The 15,618-nt window shown below is 37.1% G+C and overlaps 1 non-coding gene across 1 annotated transcript; it reads right to left on the bottom strand.

The window, feature by feature from the left end:
- Nucleotides 1-430: 430 nt before the first annotated feature.
- On the bottom strand, nt 431-537 carry LOC131232086 (small nucleolar RNA R71). Its single transcript, XR_009164689.1, has one exon. It is a non-coding gene; the product is annotated as a small nucleolar RNA R71 (small nucleolar RNA).
- Between the last annotated feature and the right edge of the window lie 15,081 nt (nt 538-15,618).

Below are 15,618 nucleotides of genomic sequence, written 5' to 3'. Positions count from 1 at the left end.
ATCAACCTGCAATTCAACCTCAACCTCTGATTGAGGAAATTCAGGATGACAATGAGGTGCATCAAGCACCCCCGCCTCACACTTTGCGAAATTATTTACAACTGGCGGGGGTGAGCACACCTTCCTGTATGGTTTTTTCAAAAAATACAGGAAACATGGATATCAAGCAAGGAGTGATCCAACTCCTTCCAAAGTTCCATGGACTTGAATTTGGAAGTTCATATTTACACATAAAAGAGTTTGATGAGATTATACCACTTTATATTTTCCTAATGTGTTTGAGGACACAGTCAGGCTGAAACTCTTTCCCTTCTCCTTAAAAGGAAAAGCTAAGACATGGTTGTACTCACTACGTCCATGATCAATTGGTAGATGGAACGACATGACAAGGGAGTTCATAAAGAAAATTTTCCCATATCATAAAACGAACAACCTTAAAAAGTCAATCATGAACTTCGCCTAAAAGGAAGATGAAACATTCTTCCAATGTTGGGAGCGGTTCAAGGATCTTGTTAGTTCATGTCCACAACATGGTTTTGAAATGTGGTGCATAATAAGTTTCTTTTACGATGGACTGACATCTTTCATGCACCAAATGGTCGAGACAATGTGCAATGAGGAATTCATGAGCAAAGATGTCAATGATGTGTGGGATTATTTTGACAAGCTTGTTGAAAACACACAATCATGGGACATCTCCCCTAGACCTAATACCACTTCTAAGCTTACTCAATCAAAGGAGAGGGGCTGAATGTATTTGTTGAAAGAGGAAGACGGTACCAATGCTAAAGTGGCCAATCTCACAAGGAAACTCGAGGCCATGAAACTTAAAAAGGAGAAGGATAAGGAAACTGTTTGCGGTATTTGTGCTTGCAATGTTCATACAACTGAAAATTGTCCAACAATACATGCTTGTTAAGAAATACTAAATGAGCAATCGAATGCCATGAACAATTACCGAAGGCTTTTTAAAGGACTCACTTCAAACACATACAATTCAAGTTGGAGAAATCATCCAAACTTCAGCTGGAAGAATGGACAAACTGCTAATCCTCAAGGAGTCCCTAACCAATTTTTAAATAAAGGGAAACCTCAAGAGGATTTGGTTCAAAATTCCATACAAAGTCAAGAGTTTATCTAGCAAAGTACTCTCCAAGCCTTACAAGAACTTACAAAGGCTATACAAAAGATAGACTCATGCGTTGCGGTTATGAAAAAGGGATCCTTCCAGGTCAACCTATCCTCAATCCTAAACCGCAATACGGAGTTAGTGAACCAAGTTCTTCAAACCAAATGGAGCAAGCCAAGTCTATCACAACTTTTAGGAGTGGAAAAACAATTGACAAATCTATTCCAGTAAGGGCTAAAAAGTCTAAGGACCCGGAAGAAGATACAAATGATAGACCTAGCACTACCCCAGATGGGTTGGAATCGGAACCTTGAAATAAGCCAATGGCTCCATTCCTCCAATGGAAACCTCTCTCTAACTCTTAGGACATTCTAGAGGGTCCTAAACAAGTAAAGGTCAACATTCTTCTACTGGATGTTGTGAAACAAATTCCTTCATATGCCAAATTTCTAAAAGACCTATGCACAACCAAGAGGCAGTATAACATTAAAAAGAAAATTTTTCTAACAGGAAAAGTGCGTGCCATCCTCAAGCAAGATGTGCCACGAAAATACAATGACCTTGGTAGCCCAACCATCCCTTGTGTAATTGGGAACTACCGGATTGAGCACGCACTTCTTGACTTAGGGACGAGCGTAAATCTAATCCCTTACTCGGTCTACGAACAATGGGTCTAGGTGAGTTAAAACCCACCCAGATCACATTACAACTTGCCGATCGCTCAGTTCGTGTACTGAGAGGGATAATTGAGGATGTGTTGGTCCAGGTTGACAAATTCTACTATCCAGTAGATTTTATCATCCTAAATACTCAACCCATCGTGGATATGAACACTCAAATTCCTGTCATACTTGGCCACCTGTTCCTTACTACATCCAATGCTATCATCAATTGTAGGAATAAGGTTATGAATTTCTCTTTTGGAAATATGACATTGGAGCTCGACATCTTTTTCAATATGAGCAAACAGTCAGAGGATGATGATGATACCTATGACATTAACATGATCGATTCTTTTGTGGAAGATAGAACACTCCTGACTCTATACTCTGACACTCTAGAGACGTGTTTGGCTCACTCCCTTGATATAGATGATGACATGATTAGGGAGATGGATGCCTTGCTAGATGCTACGCCGATACTTGAAGTTAACCGGTGGAGGCCTCAATTTGAAAAATTGCCCCAAACTAATGTAATGCCTCTAGCTTCAAGGCTCCGAAGCTTGACCTAAAATCTTTGCCCTCTGATCGCAAATATGTTTATTTAGGTCAAGATGAGTCATATCCGATGGTAATTTCATCCCACCTAGATAAAGAACAGGAGAGCATACTTATCTCTACTCTCATTGAGCATAAAGGAACTCTTAGATGGTCAATTATGGACCTCAAGGGAATTAACCCTTTGATTTGTACTCACCGCATTCATCTTGAGGATAATGCGAAGACCTCTTGACGATCACAACATAGACTAAATCCAAACATGAAGGAAGTGGTTAAGGCTGAGGTTCTTGAACTATTATATGTGGGTATTATATACCCTATATCGGAGTCCAACTCAGGTGGTTCCCAAGAAGTTCGGAATCATCGTCGTAGCCAATGCCAACAACGAACTCAGGCCAACTAGAGTCACTACTACTTGGAGAATGTGCATTGACTATAGGAAGTTGAATACCGTCACTAGGAAGGACCACTTTCCTTTGCCCTTCATTGACCAAATCTTGGAAAGGCTAGCTGGTCACTCTTACTGTTGCTTCCTTGACAAATATTCGGACTACAACCAGATAGAGATAGCCCTTGAAGATCAGGAAAAGACCACATTCACATGTCCCTTTAAGACCTTTGCTTATCGAAGGATGCCATTCAGACTGTGTAATGCCCCCGCCACTTTTTAGCGATGCATGTTGAGTATTTTTTTAACATAGTGGGGCAATATTAATTAAAGGTCTTCATGGATGACTTCTCTGTCTTCGATCCATCCTTCAGTGAATGTTTGGATAATTTAAAAAATGTGCTGAAGAGATGTGAAGAAAAGAATTTGGTACTAAATTGGGAGAAGTGTTATTTCATGGTTCGTAAGGGAATTGTTCTTAGACATATCATCTCATCCAAGGGAATAGAGGTAGATAAGGCAAAAATTGATCTTATCTCTAACTTACCTCCACTTAAGAGAATACGAGGCGTGCGATCCTTCTTAGGACACACTGGGTTTTATATAAGATTCATAAAGGACTTTAGTCACCACTCTCGTCCTTTATGCAATCTACTTCAAAAGGATGTACCATAAGAGTGGACTGAGCAGTGCCAGGAAGCTTTTTCTAAGCTCAAAGGCATGTTGACCATCGCACCTATCATGCAGCCACCTGACTGAAACTTTCCTTTTGAAATTATGTGTGATGTGTTTGACTATGCTATTGGGCAGTGTTAGGCCAGAGAAAAGACAAGAAGCCATATGTCATTCACTATGTAAGTAGAACTCTAAATCATGCCTAAGTGAACTAGTCCACTATGGAGAAGGAACTCTTAGCCATAGTGTTCGCCTTGGACAAATTTAGGTCCTACTTGATCAGATCCAAGATCATTATTTACACCAATCATGCGGCGCTTAAGTATTTTCTTTCTAAGAATGATGCTAAGCCACGCTTGATAAGATGAATCCTTCTACTCTAGGAATTTGATTTGGAAATAAAAGATAAAAAGAGAATAGAGAATGTAGTGGCCGACCATCTTTCACAGCTTGTTTTTCCTGATTTACTTGAGACGACACTCATAAACGACATGTTCCCTGATGAATAACTGTTTAAACTCTCTCACTTACCTTTGTTTGCTGATATTGCTAATTATCTTGCTACATGTTTCATGCCAACACATTGGACTGCGTAAGATAAAAAAAATTCTTTGCTGAGGTACGTAAGTTTTTCTGGGATGATCCGTACTTGTTTAAGTATTGCCCAAACCAAATTCTAAGGAGATGTGTGCTAGACAATGAACACCAAAGTGTCATCTTCTTCTATTATTCTCAGGCTTGTGGCGGTCACTTATTTGCAAAAAAGACCACGACCAAAATTCTACAGTGCAGCTTTTACTGGCCCATTATGTTCAAGGACACTCATGAGTTTTGCAAAGCTTGTGAGCATTGTCAGAAATTGGGAGCATTGTCTCATCGAAATATGATGCCTATGAACCCAATTCTTATCATTGAAGCATTTGATTGCTGGGGCATTGATTTCATGGGACCTCCTCCAATCCTTTGGGAATTTATATATTTTACTAGCAGTGGACTATGTTACTAAATGGGTCGAAGTAATCCCTTGCCGGAATAATGACCATTAAACGGTCATTAAATTCTTAAAAGAGAACATCCTTTCCTAGTTCGGAATGCCTCGGGCCATCATTAGTGATGAAGGCTCACATTTCTATAATAGGCCATTTGCAAATTTAATGAAAAAATATGACATCTCTCACAAGATGAGTACTCCATACCACCCACAAACAAGTGAGCAAGCTGAGATTTCCAACAAGGAGATGAAACATATTCTGGAGAAAATGGTTAACCTTGATAGCAAAGATTGGTCAATTCGCTTGACCGATGCTTTATAGGCTTACCGTACAACCTTAAAGAGTCTCATTAGAATGTCTCCTTTTAGACTCGTCTATGAGAAAGCTTACCACTTGCCTGTGAAATTGGAACATAGAGCCTACTGGGCTATTAAAAATCTGAGCTTCGATTTGGACAACGCTGGTTCGCTATGCAAACTTCAGTTAAATGAACTCGAGGAAATCCGAAATGAAGCATACGAGAACTTGAGAATTTACAAGGACAGGATAAAGGTGTTCCACAATAAGAACATCCTTCGAAAATCATTCTTAACAGGTCAAAAAGTCATTCTGTATAATTTTCGACTATATCTTTTTTAAAAAAAACTTAGATCTTGTTGGACCGACCCTTTCATTGTTACTAATGTCTATCCTCATAGGGCTATTGAGATTCAGAATCCAACAAATGACAATGTTTTCAAAGTGAATGAACATCGTTTAAAGCCGTTTATTGAGAAATTTGATTCAGAGGACATGTCCATACCTCTTATTGATCCCGTTTATTAGGATTGACCTCCTAGTTTGACGGAGGAGTAGTTAGGTTTATTGCTTTCGTAGAATTTAGGATTAAGATAGTTTGCTTTTCGTCTATTTCGTATTTTGTGCTGACCCATCTTTATATTAAGATCCTTGGCAAAATTGGAAACTTTCTTTTTCAGGTACTATCTTTCCATCACTACTCCATTTCTTTTCGTTGCCTCATATGCATTGCATGCCGATTTCTTTTACATTGAGGATAATGTAGATTTTAGGTTTGGGGGTGTGGATTAGGTAAACTAATCAGTATTTTCTTAGCTTTGAGCAATTTTTTTTTTAAAAAATTCTTAATGTTTCAAGTTGAAATCTGTTTGGAAAATGATAATTTTTGCTCTTAAGAATGTTTTGAGTATGATGATATGATAGAGACTGAAGTTTGAATTGTTAGAGTTTGATTAACTAACTTGTCACTTACAGTTCTTGTGTTCAATCGATTAAGAGAAAGTTTGAATATCACGTCAATCTATGCCATAAGCCACGTCAAACTGCTTTTTGTGAGTTGTGCTAGAATCTTTGATTGTTATCATGAAATCATTGATAGATGTTTGAGAATTGAATCTGGAGAATTGTATCCACATTAAAAGATGAAAATAACCAGTTAAAAAACAGTGAGATCGACAAATAGGTCATGAAAATTCTAAGAAGGATGAAAATAATGCAAAATCTGAGAAGAATGTATAAAAATGACCATTGATATAAAATCAAAAACTGGAAAAAGAAGGAGAAGGGGATAAGTTCAGAATCAGTACTTGATTGTTCAATAAATCCTAATATGGTGAGCATGGCTGACATTTTGAAATGATAGTACTCTTATGAGAAGTAACTTATTTTTCACTGAACATATTGAAAAACTTGATATATGAACTTATGCTCTGATGTAATTGGTAAAAAATTTATTTGATGAATTGCTTATATGATTCGGCTCTAGGTCTTCGAAAGCTAACTTTCTTATCTTAATTATACTCGGTCATACTTGATTGCACAAAAGATTGATTTCTGAAAAAGGTTTGAACATTAAGAATTGAGGTTTACTTTACGCATGTTTGGCTCGGGACTAGCAAAATGCTGGTTGGGGAGTGTGTTGAGTGTCAAATATTGCATATTTTCCCCCATTTATATCTTGGTTTTATGAACATCGTACTGCTTAATGGTATACTTTACGCATGTTTGTGTTGCAAGGTGAGTTTGAGAGCTTGGATTGAAAAGAATGCTAAAAGGATGGATTTAGTGCTCAAGAATCACTAAGGTAAGGAATGGATCTATGGAGACCAAGATTAAAGATTTCAGGACCTCAAGATCCAAGAAAACCAAGTGGAGAAGGAAGGAAGTCGAAAGAACAAAGTGCTGAAATTCACTTCACTATCTATGTCATCGACCACAGTTCGATGACATCGAATTTTTACATGAAAATCAAGTTGGTCGCTGGACATATTGGATACAATTTCTTGATGGCTCGAAGACCTGTTCGATGACTCGAAGATCTGGTCGATGACATCAAAGACAATTTAATGTCATCGGTCTTTTTATGAATTTCTGGAGCAACTCGCTAAAACTCTCTGGACTTATTCTCGATGGATCAAAGACCTTTCGATGACATCGAAGCACTGTTTGATGACATCGAAGGTATGTTCGATGACAAGAAGAGTTACGCAGTGCGAAAGGTGAAAATGCATGACTTCCGGATTCAAACCCCTTTGATGACATCGAAGGCTATTCGATGACATCGAAAGCGTTACGTAGAGTTACACAAACTGCTTAAATTTGATGCAGTCTTCCGATTTTACATGGACAAGGCTATACATATGGGTTTCCTAAACACTTCTAGGGATATTGGGGTTTTGAGAAGTAGAGCAAAAGGTGGAGCCGTCTTTTTAGAGTTCTTCTTCCCTTTCTTCCCAGTTTTTAATGCTTTCTTTGAGGATTTTAGATCCAATCATGTCTATGGTTGGTTAAACCTCTTAGCTAGGGCTAAGAGGTGAAGCGTGTAACGTATTGGGATGTTTTTCTTGCTTCGATTCTTGTTCTTGTTAAATTTCTTTCATCATAATTTGATATTTAAGGAATACTTTTAGTTTTTAATGGTTTGTTGTGTCTCAAATTACAATAGATCTGTAATAGCTTTGAGTATCTTCTTTTCTTATTTGAGATTGTGGGATTGGTAAATCCTATTGTTCTCCATTATCTCTTGAGCATGGTAGGGTGATGGAATCCCTTCCAACCCTCACAATTCTCCTCTATTGATAATTAGGTCAATAATAGTTCAGATTGATTTTATTGATATATCTTCCAATTGGATAGGATAGGACTCCAATTCCAATTGTATTCCTTGAATCAAATAAGAAAACATCCTGATAGTGGTATCAAGTGGTAGACTGAGTGAAAGATACCTCGTTTCAACACTGAGGTCTTTGTACGTATCAATTCCTTAGAGGGGGTGGCTAACAGTGAAATGTGAACTGACAGTGGGTGTACTAATGAGCTAACCGGGAAAAAAAAAGAAAAAAAAAAAAAGATAACCTGATAGCTACAAGTGGATCCTTGGCACTCTAATTCCCACCTTTAAATTCACAAGTTTCAATTTACAATATTCACAATTACTCTTTTATGTCAGATTTCTAATTTTGATCTTCTTCTAGTTCTATTTCTAAATTACCTTCAGAAACGTACGAGTTCAGTCCCTGTGCATTCGACATTAGTCTTATCGAGATTATTACTTCATCATGACCCTACACTTGGGGTTGTGAACAATTACCAAGACTCCTATGACTACCTCCATTTAGTCGTCTATTTAAGGATGGTATGCACTAGAGAATTGAATGTTAGTCTCAAATCACTTTCATAAAGTGCCTAGAAGTGGCCCACAAACTTTGAATCATAGTATAAAGTTTTTATCTTTGGTAACCCATGAAGTTGCATAATTTCTTTGAAAAATACGTTCGCAATATGTGTAGCGTCCATTGTCCTTTTGCATGGAATGAAATAGGCCATTTTCGAAAAATTGTTAATCACAACGAAAATCAAATATGCTCTCCCTTTAAGTCTTAGGAAGACATAGAATGAAGTACATAAAAATATCCACCCAAGGCTTGACTAGAATGAGAAGCAGGGTATAAAAACAAGTATTTTGCACATGACATTTGAAAACTTGGCATCGGTGACATTGTGTTGTGAATCATTTAATGTCATGCTACATACAGGGCCATCAATTTTTTTTTCTCTATCATGACCAATGTTTTACCTCTTCTAAAGTGTCCACCCAATCCTCCTCTATGTAGCTTAGATGGGATGTTCTTTCACATTGGTCATTTCTAGGAATGTATAGGCGAGAACCCTTGAATAAATATTGATAGCGTGAGATGAAATCACACTTTAGATCTCGACCATCCACACACCTGTAGAGTGTTTTGCTAAAAACGGGGTCATCTTTGTATTTTTCTTTTAATGCCTCAAATTTAGTGACCTCTACTGTGAGAGTTCCTGATAGAATCACCCTCCTACACAAAGCATCCACCACTTTATTATGGCTTTCAACTTTATAATGCAAAAGGAAGGTATATTCTCATAGGAAAGTCATCCACTTTGCATGATGAGCACTCAACTTCTTTCGAGAGTTAAAATATCTCACCACCTCATGATCCAAGTATAGAATGAACTCTTGATTAATTAAATAATGTATTCAATGCTATAGTGCCTAGATTACTGCATAGAATTTGATATCTTACGTGTAGTAGTTTTTTTGTGCAACATTAAGGTTTTCATTAAAGAAAGTGATCGACTTTCCTTCCTGACTCATTACCTCACCAATACCAATATTTGAAGCATCATTTTCCACTTCAAAGACTTTATTGAAGTCCATAAGTGCAAGAATTGGAGTTTCTGTCATCTTCTTTTTTATGACCCCGAAGTTTCAATTTGTCGCCTTAGGCAATTCAAACTTGCCTCCCCATATGCAATTGATAATATGTGTGATCATCGTGCTGAAATTTTGAATAAATCTTTGGTAAAATGTTACTAAGCTGTGGAAAGAACAAACCTTCAAAAGGGTTTGTGGGGTCGGCCACTCCTCAATGGCTTTGATTTTCTCTTGATTTACCTTGATTTCTTCTATAAACATAATATACTAAAAAACACAACATTATCGACAAGGAATGAGCACTTTTTCAAGTCAACAAATAGTGACTCCCTCCATAGTATATCAAATATTTGTTGTAAATAATCAAGATGCACAAAATCATCAAGACTAAAAATAAGAATATCATTAAAATAGATAATTAAGAACTTTCCTATAAAAGGGTGGATTACTACTATCATCAACCTCTTGAAAGTGCTTGATGCATTTGAAAGGCTGAATGTAAGCTACTCATACAACTTGTCTCGAGTCTTAAATGCAATATTCCACTTGTCATTGGGCTAAATATGTATTTAATGATATTCGCTTCATAGGTTGATCTTTGAAAAGACATTTGCTATCAAAGCAGGGAATAGGAAACCAATACTTGATAATAATCTGGTTGATCGCATGACTATCCACATGCATTTTCCAAGACTCATATTTCTTAGGGGTTAATAATGCAGGAATAACATGCAGTGACATGCTTTCTAAAAGTAAACCCTTCTATAGTAACTCAGTAACTTGTCATCCGGTAGTGTGAAAGATTAAGTAGGCTTATATTTGTCATTAGATCGATGTGGTGCTAAATGTTCCTCATAAACTGAAGTTTAGCTTGGAGTTCTTCGGCCATCAAGTCTTATATTCATGAATAAGCTCTTGTATAGAAGGTGGAACATCCGTTTTCTTCACGTCTTCTTTAGCAATTAGGACATAAATAATGTCAATTTCCTTATTTTCGTCTTCAAATTTCTACATACAAAGTAATTTTTTACCCCTTTCTTTATCGGATATAGGTGTTGGAAGATGTTTCATGCTATGCAATGTGATATTAACACCATCCTTGATGAAGGAATAGGGTGTTGGATCGAGTAATGTGCACCATATCTTGGTCCCACAATCATAGTCTTCCTAATAAAATGAAGCATGTATCCCTAGAAACCACGTTGCATCACACATCATCCTTGTACTTAGATCCATTAGAGAAGGAAATTAACACTTGGAGTTACTAGAAACTTTTCCTCATTTCTTAAAATAACAATTTAATATGGTCATAGATGCTTATATTCTTTGAGTTTTAATCTGTTCACCATTTCTTATGATACAATGTTATCACTACTCCCTCTTTATACTAAAATGATACATATCTCCCTACAAGTAGTATAAGTGATGCAAAGATATTGTGTCATAGCCATTGCCCATCATCAACTACTCAAGGTGTTGATGGCATAGTTCGTTAGATAACCAATAACTCTCCTCTATCACCATACACATTTGTTTCATCTTCCCCAATAGCCATCTCAGTTTCATATGCATGGTCTTTATATTCTATGTCCACTTCAATTTTGGTTTGCATGCAGTCGGGAGCATATTCAACATATTCTCATTTTCTCATCCAAATTTACTTTAATTATGGATTGATGCCCATGACAATGAAAGGAATGATATTCCGATTGCCCATACTCAAAGCATGTGAAAGGAATGTTGCTTTGTCCCATCCTGGGTGCATTAGCCCCTCATTCATAATAACCTTTCCCAAGTTAGGGCTTAGCTTTATTATTGGACATTGACCCATTGTCCCTTGGCTCATGGGAAGCCCTATGATTGCCTTACGTGAAAAGTTAGCATGCCTCCTTGTCGTTAATGACAACCCTCGTGGAGCACTAAATCATCTCCCAAATCCCCAATTAATTATATCCTCGACCTTCAATGCAAGTGTATATGCATTAGACATTTTAAAATGTCTTTAAAAGAAAATTCATTTATGATATGTAGATTAAAACCATCAAGATATCTTGAAATCTTTTGGTCTTCATATTCGCAAAATCCTGCCTGGGATGTTAAGGTATGAAACTCGTCGATGTATTCATTTATCGACTTGTTTCATTGATGTAGATTGTGACATCTTTAATAGAGGACACGTGCATAAGTCGCATATAGAAACTTCCATTTTAATTTCTTTTTCATATATTTTTTAAAGAATTTATTTTCTTCTTATTTTGACGAATTTGTTTGGCTTGGAAATTGTCCCACCATGCCAATGTATGATTGAAAAACTTCACAGCTACTAACTTCACACTCCAATTATCTACGACTTCCTTATACTTGAACATATTTCCTACCTTGATTAGCTAATCAATGAAGTTGTCAATATACAATTGGCCATGAAATTTTAGAATTTATACCTTAATTTTAGGCTCTCTATCACGTTCCAACACTCAAAGGATTTGATCGTTGGCATCTTCACAAATCAGAGCCGATCGCAGTTGGTTAGGACCTTGGTGGGGACCTCTCCTTATGTGTCCACGTGCTTCAACTTCGGTCTTCAGATTCCCTCTACGTTGGAGCTCTCCTACTTGATTAGTGACGATATCTACCATGTGCATGAGTTAATATATTCACTCTATGTGTCTGCGAATCAATTGAGTTAATTGTACAAACTCTTCCTGTGTCACCTCCTTCGAAGCCATTAGAGGATGACATTGAGTAAAAAATCTCCAAAGATGGCCCACTCTAATACCAAAATGGTATCGAGTCAATGAGATCTCAATACACAAATTGGAAAAAAAATTAAAAAAGTGTACTTATAAGAACAATGAAGTAGAGGGAGAGAATTTTATTGATATTAACTTTCTTCCATTACTAAAATTTAAGAAAATTCACACTATGACTAATTCTATAGTACCATCCCTTTTGTATTCTATGGTACCATCCCTTTTGTAAAATTTAAATGAATTTTTAATTAAAATCTCATCAAGTAAGAGAATCAATCACAATTTATTACAAACCAATCTAATCTTTCTTAATATGATAAAGCCTAATAAAAAACTAACATGAAAAGTAATTATATCTCTAAAACAAGCCCATATTTTCAATTATATCAACTATACCTCATCACATGTTTAAATTAGTCCCTCGTATCTCCAAAAATTAGTACATTATAATATTTGATTTAAGCCCCCAAATTTATAAATAATCAACTTAAAAATCAATGCATGTTGGGTCTACAATAAGCTATGGGCCAACATCTTGTTGAGCCATACAGTGAGCCTATATGGGCCTAAGTGGGTTGGGCCATATAGTAGGTCTTACTAGGTCATGGGACTTATAATAGCTTTGATTATTGTTATCTAATCATGAGCATTCCAATATTTTGTGCATTTGCTTGGCACCCCTATTAGATCCATGTGATCACACCTCACACATACTCACGCAACATAAATATTCGCTTGATCTAAAACTTTTGTGGTCGTTGAAAGTGGGGCCCATCGCATGTTTGCAAGCTGCCCGCTAAACGATAGGTCCCAACTCGATGTGTTGTATTCTCACAATGTCCAGGCCACTGTATTGCTTATTTGCCATCTAAACCCTCTAAGGGGCCCACCCAACTATACAAACTAGCAGGTCGACTGAACTATTTAAAATTGTGGGCCCACCTGACTATGTGGCTTGTGTATTTTTGTGGCCTACTATCCTAGAGGATTGTGGTAGGTGTGGTGCCTCTTAACCTTTGTACTTTGTGATGTATGTTCAGTCATTCGACTATGTGATCATGTGCTGTGTGAATGGCCACTTACCTAAGTGTAATTATAATGCATGTGTGTCCCTAAATTGTGTGATCGTGTGATGTCAGGCGCGGTCACATGTGTCCAATAAGGGTGTCAAGCATGCACATAAAATATCGGAATGCTAGGAATTATGCAACAATAATCAGGGGATTACATGCCTACTATTTGTACCAAAATCTAGCAGATCAAATTAATAGCATGATTTGTGCCATGTGGCATGTATAGTATGTCCAGTTGGAATGCCAAATATCCAAAGAGTTGATAATATCTTTAGATGCAACGTCAGCCAAACCATCTCCGGATAATGATGAATAGCCATTATCGACATGTCAGCGTTGAAGCACATTCAACCGAGGCAAGCCATGATCGAGAGAATGATAACCACTCTTTCCCATCTGGTTACATGCTGATGGGCCATCGGTTATCTTCAGACTTCAGCAGGAGAGGCTATAAATAGCAGGAGAAAACACGAAATCGGGATCCAATCCTCCAATCCAAACATAAACCCTTTACCAGCGCAATGCTTATAACTATCTTTGAAAAATGAGAACAAGCGATTACACTTTATCTACCATGATTTTGCCCATACCCATAAACGTGCACCTTAAAGCTGACATGGCTAGGCTAACCACTTACCCTTATCCGATGAGGCTAAAATGCAAAAAATGTCTAGGACCGAGTCGATCCCTGACCTCATACCGTTTGCTCTTTTCAAATGTCTTTGACACCAGGTGGTAACATTAATATTGTTCATATGATCTGTAAGGATGTTGGTACAAACACTGCTCCGTCACATTTATGGCTTTTCGACAAAGAAGAGTTGAAAATGTGGTTGTGAGTTGATTTTAGTAACACATGTCAATTTTTCTACCTCCAAAATATTAGTTGGCATCACCATTGCCTCATTCTTTATTATCAAGCGCCATGTGTAGCGAAGATGACATATTTTTATATCCTTGTGGGTGCTCTGTAGATGCCATTTCTTTCTTCTTTTGTTTTCTTTTCTAAAACACAAAATCATTTCTTCCTCTTCTACAAGTATCCAAAGATAGCAAAGCTTTCTGATATTCCAACACCTTTAACCTCATCTTTCAATACTCTTCTAGAGCCACTTCTTCCTCTTGCTTCTACAAAAACGATCATTTCTTTCGATTTAGATTCTAATATTTATCTGGGCCCAACATTTAATTCATCTTATTCTCCTGATCTCTCTGCCATTGCCAACTACTTTCCAGCAGATAGAAGAGAATTTCTTGATTTCTCATGATGCCTTTGATTGAAAATACGGGGAAAGTACTCCGCAACTATGGCCCGAACACCTTGATGGATGGCCTGAATGGTATGCCCAAGTCAAGAAGCAGTTCATGTCTAATGGATAGAAATTGGCATTATAGAATGCATTCATTTATTTGTGTGTGAAATCACTCCACATCCATCCCTAATACTCACAATGACTTATTTCTGGAGTTGCTCGCCAAATTCATTTCACTTCCAATGTGGTTTGATGAGTCCAACAGTCATGGACATTTGTGTTCTCACCTCTCTAGTTCCATCAAGCCATCAATTCTAACTAGGATGCATGTCTAGCGAACTTATATTTAACGTTGATGATCTTTATATGGCTTACATAACTTTTATAACACAAGAGCACAAGATCGAAGGGGAGGTTAGTCATTAAGAACACTGCACTTTCTTATTGATGTGGATTTACAAATCACTCATTTGCGTTAAAGCCGCCAAAATTATAAAAGAAAATGTCGACCTAGTTGATCTGCTAGCATCTAGGGTGCAAGTAGCACTCGCTCCATTTTTGCTTGGCCATCTTTACCAGAGTATGTATACCTTGGCTTCACTAGTTCACAAATGATAGACTGTCCTTTCTAGCTATTGCATTTATGGTTTTGTGAATATTTTCATGAATTTAGCAACAAAATTGCAAGGTTTACTAAGAAATTGAAGTCTTATTAATATTGTCGGATAAAAGCTTATGTCAAGATTACTTCTTTTGACGACTGCCTTCATTTCTTTTCCTTGTTCAATTCGACTAACCTTAATATATGTTCTGCCCCTATGTGAATAGGGAGCTTGAACCAAATTGGTTCAAAGTCCACATGACTAACACAAAGCTAATCGAAGTTAAAAATGTGATCTGGGTTAGCTATCTCTTGGCTTGAGATATCCCAATAGGTGGCTCTGACAAAAATAGAGGGAAATATCAGATGAACGTCGTTAAATTCTACTCGCCAAACCTTCTTGCTCAGCAATTTAGTTTTGGTCAAGTTATTCCATTTTCATGATGTACACTTTCCTTAAATCAATCAATACATACGCACCGACAAATTAAAGAAATTTTGGAGATAATCATTGCTATTACTTCTTATACAAACACTTTCAATTCATATTCCCTATATCTCTCCATCCTTAATTTTCAGGGTGACCTCCATAGTCATCCATTACAGTGGTTACTTGACTAGACAAAATTCTTCTTTAATCGACAATCAGTGCTCCACCAACTTCTTGCTCAGACCAGGTGTTTCATGGTAATCCCATGTAAAACAATCTTTGAAATATCGAAGAAGTTCGGCCATCACCACATGTTCATCAAACGATAAATAACTACTAATGTACATCGGCTGATGACATTATTCATTCTGAAGATTAACTTCAATCAGGGGGTCTTGC

This window comes from Magnolia sinica, chromosome 17 (assembly GCF_029962835.1).
Source record: "Magnolia sinica isolate HGM2019 chromosome 17, MsV1, whole genome shotgun sequence".
NCBI lineage: Eukaryota > Viridiplantae > Streptophyta > Magnoliopsida > Magnoliales > Magnoliaceae > Magnolia > Magnolia sinica.
This window is presented reverse-complemented; position numbering and strand designations above follow the sequence as displayed.